At 44.1% G+C, this 20,193-nt stretch overlaps 1 long non-coding RNA gene across 2 annotated transcripts in view; it reads right to left on the bottom strand.

The window, feature by feature from the left end:
* Positions 1-554: 554 nt before the first annotated feature.
* LOC107179423 overlaps positions 555-20,193 on the bottom strand; it is a 52,070-nt gene continuing 32,431 nt past the window's right edge. Inside the window, exons 3-6 of one of the 2 annotated variants that reach the window (XR_006218190.1) lie at positions 18,506-18,590; positions 1,637-1,745; positions 1,287-1,371; positions 555-1,064 (exon numbers count right to left, since the gene is read on the bottom strand). This is a non-coding gene — a long non-coding RNA (uncharacterized LOC107179423). The remainder of the gene's footprint in view (positions 1,065-1,286; positions 1,372-1,636; positions 1,746-18,505; positions 18,591-20,193) is intronic. The other variant, XR_001510037.2, reaches the window with a different exon arrangement.

Here is a 20,193-nt window from a genome sequence, read left to right on the forward strand (position 1 = left end):
CCTGACACCCACACACCTGCCCGCTCCTGACCGAAGAGCAATAACGTGGCTTCTACCTCTCTTCTCCCTTCAAAATCTCCTGCCAATACTTCTGGTCATCAGCATAGGGCTTGAAAACTACCCATAAGGGATACTGGGAAATGTAGTTCCCAGGCTTCCAGCCCTAACAATAAGAAGGAAGTGCACAGCAGATACAGTTAAAGAAACAGAACTCAAAAGAATTGAAAGCAGAAAGCTTTTGCCAACAGAAAAGGAAAAATCATGATTTTATTATTGTAAGATACCCAAATCCTTAAGTATTTATACCCAGCTGCAACGTGAAAAAAAATTTTTTTTTAATTTTTATTATTTATTTATTTATTTTGAGAGAGAGCAAGCAAGCCCTCACACAGTGGGGAGGGGCAAAGAGGAAGAGAGAGAGAGAATCCCAAGCAGGCTCTACACTCTGTGCTGACCCCAGTGAGGGGCTTGATCTCATGAACGTGACATCATGACCTGATTCAAAATCAACAGTCAGATGCTTAACCAAATGAGCCACCCAGGCACCCCCCAACTTTTTCTTTTAAAACAATATTTTGTTCATTTGCTGTGGCTGTCCCATTGTCTTCTGGATTGTCCTTCCCCTAGGATTTCACTGACTACATACTCTTGGCCATCAGAATTTTGTTTTTCCTGTCTAAGGTGGTAACTGTCAAAAGAGGAATCTTGGTAAATATGTTTATTTCCAGGACTAATTCCTGACTTTTATTATCTATTGCTGTGGAACAAGCTGCACGCTAAAACTTAGTGACTTCAACAATCGTTACCTTTTTTTCAGTTGTGTGGGCATGGAATTCAGGGAAGGGCTGGGATCTTCTGCTCTCCGTGGTGTCAGTGGAGTCACTCAGCTACATTCAATAAGTGGCTGGCAGACTTCCAAAGGACTTCACTTACGTCTGGTATTTTGGTGCCTCTCCATATGGCATCTCTCTGTCCATGCGCTAACCTAGACTTCCCCACAGTTCCGTCTCAGGTAGTTGGACCTCACACATTGTGGCTGGTTTCCCAGAGGGAGAAAGCAGAACCTGCCAGGGAACAAATCCCAGAATGTCACTTCTGCCATATTTTACGGGTCAGAGAAAGTTGCATTGGAGAGGAGGAAACATGGGCTGTACCTCTTGAAGGGGAGAACAGGAAGTGTGCACAGAGAGGGAAGGAATTGATTGGTGGCCATCTTTGCACACTGACTTGATTCTATTCTCCTAACTACTAACTTCGATTCTCACTCTCTTAGATGCTATCCTTACCTCACAGAACACAGATGCTGTTCTGAGCCTTAACTTTCATCCTGTTTCTTCTTATCCATCAGTGGCCTCTTTTTGCTTATGTAGCCTATGAATAATAAATGCTTGAGCAAGTAATTCAGATATATGTACATATATATGCAAATATAGTACACGCATGTTCCATTCCAATCTATTTGTTAAATATGAGCTAAGTTTAATGTCTTCTTTTTTGTTTTAATAAACAAAAATATGAACAGAGATCTTACACTATGTTTTTATGCTTCACTCTGAAGATCATTCTTTCATTTTAGTCTCATCATGGCTTTCTTGAGTTTCCTCATTAATTCCCTATCCAAGCCTCTTCTACGTACCTGCGAGATGACTTCAAGATCTGGCTTCTTCTTTTATCCTCTTTATTTGCTGAGATGTATCAGATATCTAATACAGCTTGACTTTGTTCCACATTTCACAGTAGGTATTCTAAGAAATAAATATATAAATTATATATACAGTATGTACCAAAGCTGAGCATTGCCAAAGCTTAAGATTTATAGTGGGGTAAAGTAGGTTTGTTGTTGTTTTTCTTCTTCTTCTTCTGTTTTTAAGTAGATCTCAGGTACTCTCATCCATCTTTAAAAAAAAAAAGTCAGGGGCAACTGGGTGGCTCAGTCGGTTAAGCGTCCGACTTTGGCTCAGGTCATGATCTCACGGTTCATGAGTTCGAGCCCCGCATCAGGCTCTGTGCTGACAGCCTGGAGCCTGCTTCAGATTCTGTGTTTCCCTCTCTCTGCCCCTTCCCCACTCACACTCTGTCTCTCTCTCTCAAAAATAAATAAACATTAAAAAAAAATTTTTTTTAATAAAAATATAAAAAAAAGTCATTTGGGGGGCACCTCGGTGGCTCAGTTGGTTAAGCATCTGACTTAAATTCAGGTCATGATCTCAACGGTTCATGAGTTCCAGCCCCACATCGGGCTCTGTGCTGACAGCTCAGAGCCTGGAGTCTGTTTCTGATTCTGTGTCTCCCTCTCCCTCTGCCCCTCCCCTGCTCACACTCTGTCTCTCCAAAAATAAATAGTAAGCATTATTTTTTAAAAAGTCGTTTGGGAATTAAACACTGATGACAATTCTTTGTGTTCTCTCACAGAGTGGAAGAAAGAATAATCTAAGCTTATGCATGCCTTTTCATCTCTGTGTCCTCAGAGTTCGAGCACAGATGCCAGCAAATAGTAGGTGCTTAATAAATGTTTGTTATACTAAATGCTGGCCCCTTACATTTACCTATCCAAGTGGAAATGTACACTTTGCTTCACAATTACTTATCAAGAAATTCTGAGACACATAAATATGTGCTTTCTATAATACAAAAACAAAACTCAGATCATCCTCAAAGGTATCAAATAGAAGGTAAAGAAGAAACAAAAAGAGATTGGACAGCACACTTATAAGTACTCTATCCTCTTAGTTATAAGTACAAATTAATTTCCTTCTAATCTTTACCAAAAAAAAAAGTATGTGGGGGTGTGGAAACAGAAGACGGTGGGTCTTAAGGCAATGAGCAAGGGTCAAAGGATTTTTAATCATCCCTTGTGATCTGTAGTGCATTTCTGTGCCAGGATTATCTCCAAACAGGCCTCAGAAGAAAAGAAGGAGAGAAGGAGGCCAGCTTCCTTTTTAATCCAACATGAAGCTACATTGTGCAGAACCCAGATGTCTAGGCTGCAGAAGCCTGTGACAGCTTCAGCAGGAGCAAGGAGAAACTGTTAATGGGGCAGGAGAACCCCAGAAAGCCTGTGGGCCGCCCAGGGCCTCCCTTGGGGCAATTCCTGTGCTTCTGGCTGCCAGACATGATGCATACCTCAGGGGCCTGAGTGAAGGCCTAGGGGGGGCCTCTTCCTCTCTCCTCTTGTCTAATTTAACATGGTTTCTTTCTGGCTCCCCTCGAGCTTCAGAAGGGAGTGCTTGCCTACTTGACAGAGTCCTATGGAACTTTTCTTAGTCCCTATTTCGAAATAAGCGCTGGAGGCAGTGTGTCAGGCAAGTGCTGAGAAGCAAGAAATGTGTGCAGGGTTGTGTGTGTGGCTTGGGGGCTGGAAGGGAACCTCGCCACTGACTAGAGGCCTTTTGTTCCTTTCATTTCAAGCTCCTGTTCTTATTGTTTTCACCGAGACATTTTTCTTCCCCAAATGCAAAAACTAGAGCTACACGGCCCATCAATCTCTAGTCCTTTTTATACGAGCAAACTCTGGACTCACTATGGCTAGGAAGCAACAGCACAGCTCCCTCCAAAGGTGCTGACAGTTCACCTCCAGGCTCCCTTCCAGTCTGCAGGCAGGGAAGGGGGGGATATCTGCTCTGGGGCAGTAGCTTCTAGGGGTTCTGCCCTAAGGTACAGAATAGTTACCCTTACTGAGACTTGAGGGGGGTGGGGGTGGGGAAAAGATAGTGACAAGCAGGTTTCAAGCCGGCCTATCAGTCATTTACAGGGAAGACATTCCTTTTAGATTTTCCAAAGTCTACGTTCCCTAATCCGGGCTCTTTTCCCAAGTCTCTGGGCCTCAGCCCTTCATAAGTGAAATGAAAAGGCTGGGCTAGAGGGTCTCCTTACTGCTCTGACCTCCTCTGATCCCATGACCTCCTCATTATCAGGGATGACAGAGACCAGCAGAGACCTGAAAAATCCAGAAGAATGGAAAACCCCCAGATCTAAATTTTTTCACCTTAGAATATCATGCTTTTCTTTTTTTTAAGTTTATTTATTTTGAGAGAAAGAGACAGAGAGAGACAGAGAGAGAGGGACAGAAAGAGCAGGGGAGGGGCACAGAGATTGAGAGAGAGAGAATATCCCAAGCAGGCTCCACGCTGACAGCGTAGAGCCTGACACAGGGCTGAAACCCACAAACTGTGAGATCATGACCTGAGCCGAAACCAAGTGTCCGACACTTAACAGAAGGAGCCACCCAGGCGCCTCTAGAATATCATTTCTTGAGTTGGAATGTGCATGTCCTGAATCATGGAGATGCACACAACAAAAGGTCTGACTCTGGTGGTTTACCCATTTCTCCATCCTGCCCTCTGAAATCCTGAAAATGTCTCTGCTCACCTTTCCAAATATAACTGACTGCTTAAACTACAGCCGTTCTCCCTTCCCCCACCCCAACTTGTCTTTCTCATTTCTCTCTTGAGTCAGCCCTGTCCCACTGGGAGTGGGGGTGGTGCTTGCTTTAAATGCCCTCTCTTTCATCTCTGCACCCATTTTTTAAATGCTAGCACACATATATTTAACAATACAGCTTTACACAGAATGCTAAGAGGACTTTTCTTATATTTTACAGAGAGACATGAAACATATGGACTTTCTATTAATATTCATACCATGGCACAGCCAAATCTAACTCCTAAATAGATGCATTACAGTTTGTTTGGAGTTTAAAGGCTTAACAACAATAATGAAGGGAGGAGCAAGACTAATTTATTTTACATAACTGAATGAGAGATTAATTTAGGAAATAGGAAATACAATTTAACATGGTCTCCTGTGCCCTGAAGTAGGTGGTGCCAGATTTGGAGGGGTGACTGCTATGTCCAGATAATCACAATCTCTCACTGTGCCGTCTCTCCTTTTGTTCCTTGTAGAGCTCTGTATGGATAGGCTACATGTCAATTCCCACGTTACAGACGTGAATACTGACTTAGTGAGACAATTGAGCTGCCCAAACTGTCAAGGCAATTTAAAGGGTGAATGAAGGGGCACCTGCGTGGTTCATTTGGTTGAGTATCTGTCTGACTCTTGATTTCAGCTCAGGTCATGTTCCCAAGGTCATGGGACTGAGCTCCACGTAGGACTCTGCACTAAGCATGGAGACTGCTTAAGATTCTCTCTTTCTCTCTCCTTCTGCCCAACTTGTACACTCTCCCTCTAAAATGAATGAATGAATGAATGAATGAATGAATGAATGGTGAGTGAAGACTTCCAAGGCTTCTGATTCTTAAACTTCCATCCACAGCACTGTTTAAAATATGGATGATCTTTCTGAAAGAAAGATCACCTGTTTTACCTTCTCTGCTCACCTGTTCCTGGATTGAAAGTTGGGTGAAAGTTGAAGGAAGGGGAAAAAGAGGTCAGCTCAGGGTTAAAACTCTTCTCAAAACAATTCGACCCTTGCCCGGCTGTGCTCAAATGCTGCTTCTGCTTCTAGGATTTGTAGAAGCCCATAATCACAAAAACTATCTTTCCTTTTCTCACATGTAGCTGACCAAAAGTGTGTGGGCAGAATCCAACACACGGGTCACCTTTCTTTTGTCTGAAATGATAAGCTACAGCATTCATGGGGTAGGACACTGGGTGGGACATCTCTACAATTTCATCATCTTCCTTGCCTTGTGTCCTTTAGCAGATGTATAAATGTTAAAACTCTTGCTACCAACTAATGAAAACTTTTCATGTTTAATGTGAAATGGAGAAAAACTTACAAACTGGAAGTAACAAGAATATGAATTTAGGAAATATATTGATGTTCTCATTTATTCTAATTCAACAAATTCAACAATGTAGGGAAAAAATATAGTTTCAGCTCTGACTGTGCACAATGTACTGGTAGTTTTATGGGGAGAGACCTATTGTGATTTGTTTCAAAATTCAGTTAAAAATATTGCTGCCCAGTTTTATTTGGGGTTCATGTCAAGGATTTTTTTTTCATGGTGCTTTTTTATTGAGGCCCTGAAAAGGTCTACAAATATTCAGAGTATAAAAGAAGTCTTAGAAAAACAAAACAAAAGAAAAAAAGAAAAAACCTCAGGAATGCTAGAATTTTTTTATGAAAAATACTAAACAAAGGGCTTCTCACATTATTTAAACAAGATGAGCTGAAATGTTTATCAGTCCACTTTGTATTGAAAAATTGCAGATCTTTTTTTTTTTTTAGTTTTCTAAATCATTTTTTTTTACAATGGTTTTTATGCCCAAATGACAGCATTTCATTCTCTGAAGGCCTCTGACCTGATGTGAACTAAACTTCATACTGATATGGCCGAAGCAGTTTCCGGTTCTCTATTTTGGAGGGATTGGTGAGGGAATATTTCAGGGTGGTCACATCGAAAAGTTTGAAATACCCCAGCATATGTGAGCAAAACTTCTTCCGTGACTTGGAGACAGATAACCTGAAGAGCAGAATGAAAAGATGTGCAAACAGGAGATTCTGTTTCAGGGTGTCCCTACCTTTGACCAAATGGTCATTTTTTTAGCACAGTTATCTGGTGATATTACCTTGGCAAAAACCTGTGATAATTTTTTTTTAATTTTTTTTTTAACGTTTATTTATTTTTGAGACAGAGAGAGACAGAGCATGAACAGGGGAGGGTCAGAGAGAGAGGGAGACACAGAATCTGAAACGGGCTCCGGGCTCTGAGCTGTCAGCACAGAGCCTGATGTGGGGCTCGAACTCACAGACCGTGAGATCATGACCTGAGCCAAAGTCGGCCGCTTAACCGACTGAGACACCCAGGCGCCCCAAAGTGTGATAATTTTGAGTTCTTTTAGTGTTGCTGCTGATTTTAAATGTCTTTCCCCCCCGCTCAGTTCAGTATTTCTCTTTGGTTCTTGCCTTTCCTCAACACACACACACACACACACACACACACACACACTCCTACTGGGAAACTTCCCTTTCCTTTTAGTCTTCACCCCACTAGAGCTGGTTGTTTGGATATTGTCATTAACTGAATTGCCTCATTTTTGTTAAAATTATTTCATGTAACCTCTTAAGATGTATATTCATTAGAAGCCTGTTAAAATAGCTTTTAAATCGAATGGATTTCAAAGGCTTCTCTATGCTTCAGTTTCCTCATCTAAAAAAAATGGGGATAGTAACAAGAGCTCTCTCAAAGGAGGCTGAGAGAACTATAATGAAAAGATTCCAGGAAAGCCCTCATTAGGTGCTCAAAAACTATCTGATGTGACTGTTCTAAATTCAGACAGGCATCTTTCATTCTTTGGACCAAGATCTTGCTGGACTAAGGTTGAGGGTACGTGAAGATGCTGAGATGTGCTTCCTTGGACAACTCTGAGAGGAGGCAGGGACAGCATTCAGTCACCCAGTTTATGGTTACCTACCCTTCAGGGTATCTTCCAGTTTCCCTCGGTTTGACCTCACCGGAAAAGGATAAGCTTTCCCTTTCAGATCAAGGAATAAAAAGATGTTCCACTTCTCTGCCAATCCCAAGCTCCATAATGGCCCAAAGTGTGAGGGGAAAACGTAAGCCTCCTCCTCCATGTTAATTCAAATAGCTGCATTAAAGCAGCACACGAAAAGCAGGCTTTTCACTTTGATAAGGTCTCCGTTCATGGGGAAGGTCAGAGACTCGGGATAAGATTTGCCCCAAGAGGGGCCCCTGGCTGCCTCAGTTGGTTAAGCTTCGGACTCTTGGTTTCAGCTCAGGTCATGATCTCATGGTTCATGGGTTCGAGCCCTGCATCAGGCTCTGCACTGACAGTGTGGAGCCTGCTTGGGATTCTCTGTCTCTGTCTCTCTGCCCTTTCCCTACTTGGGTGCTTTTTCTCTCAACATAAATAGATAAACATTAATAAAAAAAAAAGATTGGCATCTAGAAACAGAATAAGATTAATTGGCCATTATTTATGGAAGCATCCTGTACCAGCCCAATCTTGCCACGTAAAGGGAGTCACAGGCCCCCTTCCCACCCCTTGTCATCAGGGGAAGGAAGTGACAGGGATCTGCCAGGCATCTTGGGATGCTATGTGTGTTTGCAACTTGAGGCAGGATTTCTCATCTCTCTCTTGTTCTCGTTTTGTACGCCTGCTGCCAAGGCATCTCTGACACAACCCACCCAAAACCTCTTCCAGGATCCTCTGCCATGTTGTCCCTGGAGCTGCTTTTTTCCTTTCTGTTTCTGTTTCTCAGAATGTGAAAATTCTCTAGCAAAAGGTTTTTTATTTTGTCATGCTCAAGGTCTCATGTTTTTGTCAAATAAGGAACATCAGGAAGTCAACTGCTCTCTCTCCCTCTCTCTGGAACTCAGCCAGTGCCACACCAACATGGAATTAGAACTCCGGAACTCAAGACCCATGCTTTGTCTGCAAGCTTATCCAACCTGCATCCAGCACCAGAACTTTCCTGAGATCCCTGCCAGATGGGCATAAGTCAAGATCTAGCATATACGAAGCGAGATCTACATCAGGACGTCACAGAAGGATCAATGAACTAAATTCATCTCCCTTTCCTTCTAATATCCTCCTGAAAAATAAAAAATCTAATCGACTCTCAGTCACAGAAGTTAATGCTAACGAGGCAGCCGGCTTGGGTATGTACTTCACTGTCTTCTGGCTACAGACCATGAGCTCAGGACTTCACCTTCCTCCCTCTCGCTGTCCTCATCTGTCACAGTGACACAGGAACTGTACATCTCCCTGGCTCTTCTTTTAGTCTTTTGCCTCCTTCCTTCCAGGTTGAACCACCCCCCCCCCCACCCCCCGCCAAGGTGCACGCGGTTGATGCTCAGCCTAGGATGCGTGATGCCTGACCTAAACAGACCTTTCTTGGAAGCTTCCTGACTTGACGCAACCACCTTGTGATCACCCAAGTGGAACCTCTGGCAGAGGAGTATGAGCGGCTGATCGCTGAGCACAGGACGGTGAGCTCCAGGAAGCGAGCGTGCACTGCGTGCAGAGGCATTCCCCGAATAGTTTCAGCTGGGGAGGATGGGGCTGTGACTCACGTCCCCAGCGCACGTCTCCGAAGCGGCACGGAGTGGGCGGGGACGCTCACCCTGGGAGGGGGGCGGGGATCACCTGGGGAGGTCAGGCACTGGGGCCGGGAGCACTGACTCCTGCACAAGGGCAGCCACGCTGACTCACAAAGGAAAGCAAGAGGGCGATGACCAAATGTGAAAGAAGCAAGTCGCCTGTGTCAGGGAGGCTCTTAGAGAGACAGGAAGCATGATCAGCTGGAACCAAGCTCAGAAAAGGAAAATTCAGCGCGACTTCATGCCTTTGTTCTCGCTGAAATTTATCAAGATGCGCCTCTGCTGAGCGTAGCACTGGCGATTCTGAGAAGCCAGATGCAGCCGCCCCCTGTTCCTGGGTCCCCGCAGTCAAATGTCTGCAGGGCCTGCAGGGAGGGAGAACCCTGGTTCAGCCTAGCTCCCACGGCCAACATCATCCCCCCCCCACCCCCCCTTTCCGTGTGATCACTAGAGCTGACATCTGGTGACAGCTTCCCCAGTTTTATGGGCTGTGACCTGCCAAAGCGTGGTGGCCAGCTGAGGGAGACACTCTGCTCCCCAAGATAAGAACCCAGGCACCAGCCTGAGCCAGGCCAGAGGAAGAGGCATATGTTCTCAATGTGTCTACCCAAAGGAAGACACCTTTTTTTTTTTTTTTTTTTTTTTTTTTTAAAAACACAAAGACCTCCTATAAGCTAGCTGTGGTCTGTTCGCTGAGCCCTGGCTATATGGCAAACTCTGTGTTAAGACTCTGGTGCATATCGTCACAATTCATTTTTACAACAATCCTAAGAGGCAGATTCTTTTAGTATCTTTGTTTTGTGGATGGGGAAACGGAAGCACAGAGGGGTAGATCAATCTGCTCTTACCACATACAGCTATTTGTGTCACGTTTGGAATTTGAACACAGGCCCTGCCCCCTCCTGGTATGATTTTGTTCAGTCCTGACCATGATGATGATGATGATGATGGCGACTTAAGTCTTGGGGAGTGAGGATGTCTTTTGAGGCTGTGTTCTCAGGAGTCTCTTGGTCAGCCTAATGTGGCCGTTGGGTGAACAGGAAATGGTGGACACTTGAATTCTTGGAGACATTGGCTCCATCCATCTAGGGCAGGCTGTCCCAAAGCCCACCCTCAGGGTAGGATGCGGTTAAAGTGTCCCTGGCTGAGTAGCAGGTCTGGGTGGAAGTCCCCAGGCAGCACAGGGCAACGGGCCCTCTTGATGAACACGGACTTGATGAACACAGACCTGCTCTGTTCCCTCAATGCCCTGAACGTGGTGAACCTTCCGGCTATGCAGGGTATTTATACAGAACTCTCCAGGAAATGACAGATAGGATAGCCTGTCATTGGAGGTGTTGCTCTCAAGAGAGACAGCAACCTTTAGTCCAAAAGTTCTGAAGCACGAGTGCCCTTAAAATCAAACTCGCAGCCCAGGAATTGGCATGCTAGCAATTTCCCCAGGCTGTTTTGATGTAAGTAGCTCTTAACACTATTCTTCATGAAACATCACTTCGGGCCTTACATGCCACACGATGTAGGTCGTCTTCCCAGTTAAACAGAACATGCAAAGTGGACACTGAAAGTTTCCCTGTCAAACGAGAGCCAACAGCTCTGGTGTCTTGGCTAAACACCGTATCTTTCTAGGACATTTTATTTTTGAAACAGAACTGAAATGCTTTGCTCACAACCAGTGCAGGTGAGTGTTCTTAGAGGGAGTGGGGGTAGGGCAACAACCTGTGATGCCATCAGTTGCTTTGAAGAAAAATCACAGGAAAAGAATATGGAAGTATGAGTGGTCTGGGCTACATTTTGGAGGGGGGGGCTGTGGCGAATGAACGGTTTCCCAATGGTACTGCAAAACTAAAGTTTTTCAGGTATAAAAACAAGTATCTGGAAAATGAGGGCCTATAAGGATTTATGCCTCAGAGTGTGGCTTCTACATCCAAGTTCAGAAATGGGGGGTTTTCAGGGTAGAGGGGGAAGTGCTTCCTTTAATTTCCCACCCAGCCTCCCTCCTGCTTACAGAAGTAACAGGCTTGACCTGGGCTGTGATATGAAAAAATATCATGAAGGCATGTGGCCCAGAAATTTCTCTCCAACCTGCCTGACACGTTATTCATATATGGTTTCCCTTTGCTTCTGGAAGCATTGGGAACTGTAAGATCACCCACATGAAAGTGACTGAGAAGGAACGCCTTACTCCCTTTGTCATATGCCATCTTGGTAGGGATTGCTTGCATACCCTGGCAGTTAGCTGAGAGAATGAAGGCAGGTAAGGAAGGATCAGATGGACAATGGGATGGGAGAAGGTGAATGAGACCAGACAGGCCACCTCAAGGGGGTATGTGTGCTCTCCCATGACAAAGGCCAGTTTTGTTCACTCCCTTCATCCATATGTTTACAGGTGGAACTATTCCTATCCTCCCCACCAAAAACCATGAGCTCCCTCTCTCCAGATTGCCCCATTCCTTAGATTCAATACTCTAATTAAGAGTCCAAACAGTTGACCACATCACATATTCTGGCTTCTTCCTTTTTCAAAGAAGTGAGGCAAGTGTATGGTGTGTGTGTGTGTGTGTGTGTGTGTGTGTGTGTACATGCATGTGGGAGGTGTATTACAGACTTCTTCCCTTTATACGCCCCCTAGGCCCTTTCATGGGTCCACCAGTTTGGACCATCCTAGGAACTGCACAGACAAGAGGCAGAGGCCAGGAACCTGTCTCTTATGGGGAGATGATTCCAAGGCGGAGCCAAAGCTGCGGCCATTTGTCCTGTGAAAGGAGCTGCCTCCCCGTCAGATGGGAAGGCCAGGGCTCAGCCACCTCAAACCACCTGGCAGCTCCCTGCATTCCGTTCATCAAGTCAGCAGGGCCACAACGGGCACCCGTAAGAAAGGCATGTCCCTGCTACTTTCCTCTTAGCTGACGCTCAGGGGGCAGACACTCAGGGTCACTAAGCATGTGGGAAGCCAAGGTAGATAGTGAGGCTGGGAAAGGACAGCCTCCTGGGGCCTCAGTTCTGTCAATTCTAAAACAAATGAGTTGATCATAGAATTCCTTTCTGGTTCTTAAGTTGTATGATTCTATAAGATGTCTCCATTGTTGGTTTGGCACACATTTTGATGTGTGTGTATGCAGAGACCTATCACATAGGCGTTTACATTAATTCAATTATATAAGTTTTCTCTTGCATACTTAAAAATGCTGTAAAATTATATTTTGCCTACACATATGCATTATATATTTATACCAACACGATACTGGACAGGGTTATATGCCCAGAACTTTGTATAACTGTACTTTATGGGAGGTTTAAATACTTGTCTAATTTACCTCTGATTGCTCTCGGCTTTAGAACCTAATCCCTCAGAAGATGAGATTCCACTGAAATTATTATGTTGCTAGAATGTGCAGAGGGTATAAGGAAAAGAACGTGGGTTTGGAGTCAGATTCATTGGGGTTTGAATCCTGCATTTGAATCTCAGCGATGCCATCATTAGATGGCATCTTGGACAAGTTCCTTAAGTTCTCCTGACCCCAGTTTCTTCATCGTCAAGTAGGAATCAATAATAATACCCACCTCACCGGATTATTATGGAGATTAAATGAAATAGTACATATGACTCTACCATACAGTGTATGTTACTAAGGGACCCAGGACTGTGTATCACTCAGTGTATGATTTATTTGATGTCTACACGGTACAGCCCACGTACACTGGCATATCTAGCATTACTGTTTGACAGCCAAATCAAGCACTTTAGTAGCCATTCATACACCGAAGGAAACTGCTCTGATGCACCTCGAGAGACTCCTAGATCATATTTTCCTAATATGAGTTCCAATTCAGCAGAGGATTCTATAGTCATAAATTTGGAACATTCTGTATGTTCTATGCTCCTCCTTGAGAGTCAGAGTATATTGACACATTAGAGGATTTAAGAATTCCTGCAGTAAAAATACCTGTTTAACCTGGGACATGTTATATCCTCTAATACTTACTAGTATTAGACAAGGTTCCCAGAGCCATTACCTCGGTAAATATTTCCAAAGTGCACAATTTTTGAGAGCCTAGGTCACTGTTGGCATGTGTTACCCTACCTTCTAGGAGCCCCTGGCTGGGCAGATAGTTAGTTCTATGCGTATTTCTTTTACCAGCACAATGGAAGTCGGTGTTCCTGGGTACCATTGGCATCAGAATCATCCAGAGTGCTTTATAAAAATGTAGCTTCCTTGGATCCACCCCAAAGCTGAATTAGACAAATGGGTCAGAAGTGTGCACTTTAAATAGGCATTGCAAGCATCAACTCAAGTTTGAGATGCACTGGTAGGTGTTAGGAGTTAAATTTAAGCTGGCAGTGATAAAGAGGCCTCGCCTGCTTCTTGCGCTCGATCTCCAAGTTTGTGGAGCTGATTTACATTTGGTTTAAGGGACAAAAGGGAATCTTTGCCTACCTCTTCGTGTTGGAAGCTCTAGTGAGCAGATTAAAGTCAGTCAGTGTAGTATGGGGTCCTTTAATCTGATGGCTTTCCTGCCCCTGGCCCCCAGAGAACGGGCATCTTCATGTCTACGGGAACTGCTTCTGCCCAAGGGTGGTGTCCCTTGACAAAACTACCCTGTGGCCCGACTCCCCACATAAAGCACTCAGATAAAGGGTGATGTGGAAGGAGAAAAGCAATGAATGGCAGCATGCAGCCTCGGGGATGGAGGTATGGAAAGAAGAGGATGATCTTTAATTATGAGAGGCGCCATATTAGAGGTTTACTCCGCGGGTCAGTGCCCTTGTGCTGTTACTAGGAGTAGTAAGGGTCTCCTTGAAAAGGGAATGGGCCTGAACCCTTGCTCTAACCTTCTGGAAGGCAAACGGGTCTCTTGGGGGACTAGATAAGCCCAGTCTCCAGTCTTACAGTGCAGAGATATGTTCAAGGTCAGGGGCCTCGTGATCCCTCAAGGGTAACCACATGCCTCTGGAGTTAAGCTGGGAGCCTACCTCAAGATACACCTATTTGCCTCTTGAAGAGACAGATATTCCATTGCTATTGCTTCTGCCTTGCCGCACGAATCGTATGTGCTGTGGTGTCTTGCGAGCTACTTATCTGCATGTGCTCCGTTGTGCATATTCAAACGACAAATCAGTTGCCTTTCTTTCCACACTGATCTGAAGGCAGCTCTGTCTGTTGGCTAGACTTCTAATTCCCTAACAGTAGGAAGGGGAGGTTGAACTTCAGCTGTCTCATTCCAAGCAGGAATTCAGGCTCCTTAAATTATGAGAACGGGGTAAAATCTAACAGTTGGCTCCTGCCAACAGGAGATCTCTAGGGGGAAGTGAGAGAGGAAGGAAGAAGGAGCTTTGGAGGCTGGAGCACACTGAGCTAGAGCATTAAGGGTCATGGGGGAAGGGAGTCAGGAAGCCCCTCCTGATGTTGACCTTGCCCCCTCTCTCCTCTTTACTGAGGTGCTTCGCTGAACTTCTGGGAATCTCCCTCCACCTCTTCCCCAAATTTTATCTCCTTTTTCTTCTTCCAGGGAAGAGGGGTAAGTCAACGCAGGAAAGCCATGATACTGAGAGTCATGAGGGAAATCGTGCTACCCAGGCATAACATAGCGTGGTACTTAGAGAGCAAATGGGGCCGGAAGTTGTCTTACTTCCTGTGACTGTACCCTGTGCAGCCCAGTGGGCTGCCCTCCCCACCCCACTCGCCCCCGCCAGTGCTGGACTACTTCCCCTCACCGCAAACACCCGATGTACTTGGAAAACAGCAGTATGTATAACAAATTCAGAAAAGTTGTTGGTGATTTATGGGAGTCTGATTTCCCTCCGAGGACTTTGTGCTTTGTTAAGTGCAGAGGGAGAGGGGCAGTGGTGGCGCTGAGGGCCCTCAGACCATTCCCCTGCCATTCACCTCTGGCCTCTTCAAATGCTTGTGGGGTAGAATTTCTGGTTGAATCATATGGTTTGGGTTGAGAAAAAGGAGGCTGATAAGCGGGGGAAACAGCAAGATGATTTCGAAATGGCATCATTACAATCTGATCAAATAAACCAAGTGACCTTTCTTTCCAAATAACTATCTCATGAAATTACTCTCAATTCCTCCTCTACCTCACCCTGCACCACACGAGCTAGGTGCTGCCCTTCTGCATTCCACGAGACATATGACAACTGGTCAGCTTCCCGCAGAAAGGAAGGACACGCTCTTCCCTTGTAGCTACCATTTCCCATTCAAGAAAGAAGCATCCGTGTTGCATGTTTCCACTGGTCGTCCTGCATGTGCCCATGACTCTTACCCACTTTCCGTTAGATGCCCTGTGCACCCACCAAGCGGAGCTCAAGGGAGTTTCTGACCACCATTGTGTTGCAGCTGCCCTCCATCTGGCTAGTTCTGCCCTGAGTTTTTCTCTGTTCCTAGGCTATCTGTGACATAGTGACCCATTTTACCTCTGTCTGTTCAGAAGTGGCTGTTGTGGTGGGGAGAGGGATGAATCACTTTGTATCCATAACAATGCAAGCGATCCCCAAACATCAGACACTTTTTACTGTTCAAAGTCCTCGAACGGGCTTTGAAGGAAACTCCACAAAGCAGTTACCTCTGGCTCAACACCTGGGATGATGCTGCCCAACCCGAAATAGAAAACTCGAGAAACTACCTCAGCGCCACTGGAGATACAAGTTTCGAACAGAAAGACCGGGTCGCTCTAACCGCTTCAGCATATTTCCTTCCAGCCAAGCAATAAGCCCACGGTACAGCGGAATTCCAGAGACTTCCTGACTTAGCACAAAGCTGCCATTTTGTCATGTCTCCATTTGAGTCCTGCCATTAGTCGGCCTAATGGTACCATAACTAATAAATCAGGTAGAGCCCGGCTGCCTCCTAAAAGATGGATTTGCCTTGATTCTCTGTACCACATGCAAGCAAGCAGTAATTTATACACTGCCTGGAAACCAGTAGCACAAACACTGATAAGTAAATGTTCGGTTGAAGCCGAATTCCCCCTACTCTTCATGAAAGAAACTTGGATGCTGACTCTCAAGTGTCAATCATCTTGAATCATGCTGCTGTCGAATTTAGCTAATGTGCTTTTCAAAGTAGCGTCTCCCATTAAGCCAAATGATGCCTTCAGGCACAGTGTTCCTTTAAAATGCTCTGCCATATTTGAGTAGAAAATAGATGTGGAAAAATGTTAAGTCTATTTGGACAATTGGTTATATAGCCAGGGTTAAATGTTTGTATTTCACATTACTATTTTTAATCAAAAGTTCTCAAATAATTACAGCCTAAAGGAAACCGCAGTAAACATTTTAACCAGAAATTTACTCACTGTATTGGATAATTACCAAAGAATAAATAAATAGCATTTATGAAGGGGGAAGAAAGAAGAGTTGACATTGTTCAAAGTTGCCAACTTCCAAGAACAGAATCTCTACCCCACGGCTTCCCTCGGTCCTCCAGACCCCTCTTAGCTCCCCTTCCCACCTTACCCAGGAACTCAACCACCTTCTGCACTTTCCCTCCATTTCTCCCCGTGGAAACTTGCCCAACGGAAAAGATCTGGAAAGTCATTTTCATTACGGTGTACATGACTGATAATCTAAGTGTTACATGTTTTCAGATTATTCACTTATTTTAACGTACTGCATAACGTTTTAGTCTAAAGAAATAAGCCCTAATGGGAAACTCAGCAGCCAGACCATGGGTGAAAAATGATTTTTGCCAATAAGCGTAGTAGCAATAGAGGAATGCCTCCTCAACCCAAGTGAGATCTTAATAGCACAGAAGTTTTGGAGCTACTAATGTACGTGGAAGAAAACAAAATATTTGACAAGTCCAGTTTTAAAAATATAGTTGTGTTCCAAAAATGTAAGTGGCCTCACTAAATGTAGTCAATACAGTATGTGACATTTGGGTTTTGGAAAAATTAGCAAGAATACATACTGAGAACCTGCTCCCCACACACATTTTTAAAGAGTTTACTATATAGGGACGCCTGGGTGGCTCAGTCGGTTGAGCTTCCGACTTCGGCTCAGGTCATGATCTCACAGTCTGTGAGTTCGATCCCCGGGTCAGGCTCTGTGCTGACAGCTCGGAGCCTGGAGCCTGCTTTGGATTCTGTGTCTCCCTCTCTCTGACCCTTCCCCATTCAAGCTCTGACTCTCTCTGTCTCAAAAATAAATAAACATTAAAAAAATTTTTTTAAAGAGTTTACTATGCAGTCTTACATTAAGGGGATGGAAAAGGAGTAAAGCAGAGAAAGATCCCAGAGGTTCCTGGAGGACCAAAAACTAGAAGACCATGGGACCTAAGTCTACTGCTCTCAGGTGCTCCATACATTTGGGGAGGAAGGAACCTGGCGAAAGGCTGTAAAACTAGGTGACTACCACGACACTGGTGACCTTTATTGAGGAGAATTCCAGAAGCCATTGTTCTCATGATAAAGACCAAACATCTCAAGGCCCTGGGTAATCTGGCCCCTGCCAACTTCTCATGTCTCTGCATCACCTCCCACCCTCACCCCAGCTCTTTGTGCTCCAGCCAAGGGTCTTTACACTTGCACTCTCCGAGTCTGAAACACTCTTACATTCCCCCGACTGTTCTAGTGAATTCTTGCTCACCCTTCAAAGTGCAGCTCAGTGGTTCTATCCTCTGAGAAGCCAGCGTGATTCCTCAGACTGGACAAAATTTTCTGTTTTCACAACTCCTACTCTTTCCCTCCAAAGCCACTTTTCCTACTTTGTAATTATCTGTTCGTGTGACCGTTAATTCGTGCCTGTGTCCCCTACTGCTCTGTATGTATCACAAAGATGGGCCATATCTCGTTATTTTACCTTTGTGTTCCCAGTGCCACGTACAGCGTTTGGCACATAACGTGTACTCCATAAATGTTAATAATCAAAATTTTTTCTCACCATGTGCTATGAACCGAATGTTTGTGTTCCCCACAAAATTTGTATGTTGAAGCCTCATCCCCAGTGTGATGGTATTTACAGGTGAGGCCTCTGGGAGACAATTAAGTCATGAAGGTGGAGCCTTCAGGAATGGGATGAATATCCTTTTAAGAAAAGATCTTTCTCCACCATGTGAAGTGATAGCAAGAAGGCATCTGTCTGCGAACCAGGAAGAGGCCTCTCACTAGACACCAAATTGGCCGGCACTTTGATTTCAGATTTCCCAACCTCTGGAACCGTGAGAAATAAATTTCTGTTGGTTAAGCCATCCAGTCTATGGCATTCTGTTAGAGCAGCTTGAACTAAGACAGCAAGACAGCTCAGGACAGACAACAAGCTGTGTAGTCTTGAGCACATGGCTTAAGTTCTCCAAACCTCAGTTTCATTTCATTGTGGTATAAACGACCCATAACCTCTCTACCATGACATTAATAATGGCACCCACTTCTGAGGATTGTTTTGGGCATGAAATGAAACAATACATGCATATCATGTCTGGTACGTATGGAGTACAAACACTCAATAAACATTTCTTATTACTGCTGCTACAACTTACCTCTGTGCACCAGCTATCTCATCCATCAGGTGATGGTTTCGAAGGTTCCTTCTGGTTTCAAACACACTAGGACTCCTAAGTAATCCTAAAAGAAAAGTTCGTCGTCATCTGGATTTGTCAACTTGGCAACTTTAACAATCAATATACTAATCTTTTTTCTCAGTTACAAAACTTCTGCAGGCACCAGCAATGATTCATCAGCTTGTAAGACGCATGAATTTAGGGCATGACCATTAATTTTATGAACTTGCATCACATGTACCAGAACTCGTCTTTTCTTCTCACAAGATTCTAGGAAGTGTAAGGAGGAGGTGATACGGAATGATGAAGCTCCATTTCCATCTGCTGTCCCAAACGGGGCGGGGGGGGGGGCATATTTTAACTTTTGATGATCTGACAACAGGGTAGATATATATGCCCGTATTTGAAAGAGGAAAAAGCCCAGAAAATCAAAAGTAAGATATTCGTATCACACAAGTCAAAATATTAAACAGACGCCTGTGTGCAACTCTGTGGTTTGCAAACTCTGTCATAGATCTTTCTTGATTTCAACCCACATGTAAGAAGTAATGTTCGTTATCTGGTAATTAATTGCGTACACTGTTTTACTTCCAGTAAAAAACATACTCTATGCTCTTATGTTTAATGGACAGTTTTATGCCCATTTTATGCATGAGAAAGTTGAGGACCTATGAGGGAAGATAATTACCTAAAAATCACACAGCTAATCAGGCATGAGACCCATGCCAAATAAGCCCAAAGGTTTAAGCCTCATGATCAGACACCCCACTTCCCTGTGTTTACCTGCCAAGTCTGTAAGTGTGAGCTGTATTTCATGTTTGTTTCCCATAAATACATCCTTATTGATAATGTCAATAAAGTAAATTTCATCACGCACTTGGAAGGGCTCTGTCTTCATCCTGGCAATGTTTTGCCTTCCAGAAGAACAAAACAATGCACCATAGTTTCCAAGTACCTTTCATTTGTCCCTGGGACCTTTGCTATTTGGATTATACTTCCTCCTTCCCAGACCTTAGCAAATATAATACTTTGGTCCAAATAATTGTGCCTGTAATAAAGACAATTTCAATGGCAAGCACCCTTTCCCCAAACTCCTATGTCTTTTTTAGTGCTTTATTTTAGGCTGATCCATACTATCTAAAAATGTTTCAATAATATCTGAAGCTAGAGGAGGGCACAGTGACAAGAAAAAAAATTTATTAAAACCGACAATCAATGTTGGTATAAAGTTTTATAGTTTACCAAGTTGCAAAGCTAAAAGTCATGGGACTTTAAGCAAACCTCGTGAGGTAGCTAAAGCAGGCAGGTCTCATGATTCCCATTTCATAAATGAGGAAAATGAGGTTCATTCAGATTTTTTTTACTTCAAATTCTGTGCTAGAGCTATAGTTACACAAGACTCCTGAGGACTTCATTATTAGTGTTATTTTTTATGACTCTTACCCTTCAAAATCAGAAGGGCATTTGCCTGAACTTTCATGCTCATGAGCAAGCAAAGAAATCAGAATTGGTATCATCAGCCAAAATTCACTTAAAATAAGTTTATTTATTATTCTCCAGATACGCTTTGGACAAGTTATTTTTAAAACAATTGTGCATCAGTAAAAGTCCATAGGAACAATGAACACTCCATAGACTTCTGGTGGAGAAAGTGAATTCAGAACAGA

The sequence above is a fragment of the Panthera tigris genome, chromosome A1 (assembly GCF_018350195.1).
Source record: "Panthera tigris isolate Pti1 chromosome A1, P.tigris_Pti1_mat1.1, whole genome shotgun sequence".
Lineage (NCBI taxonomy): Eukaryota > Metazoa > Chordata > Mammalia > Carnivora > Felidae > Panthera > Panthera tigris.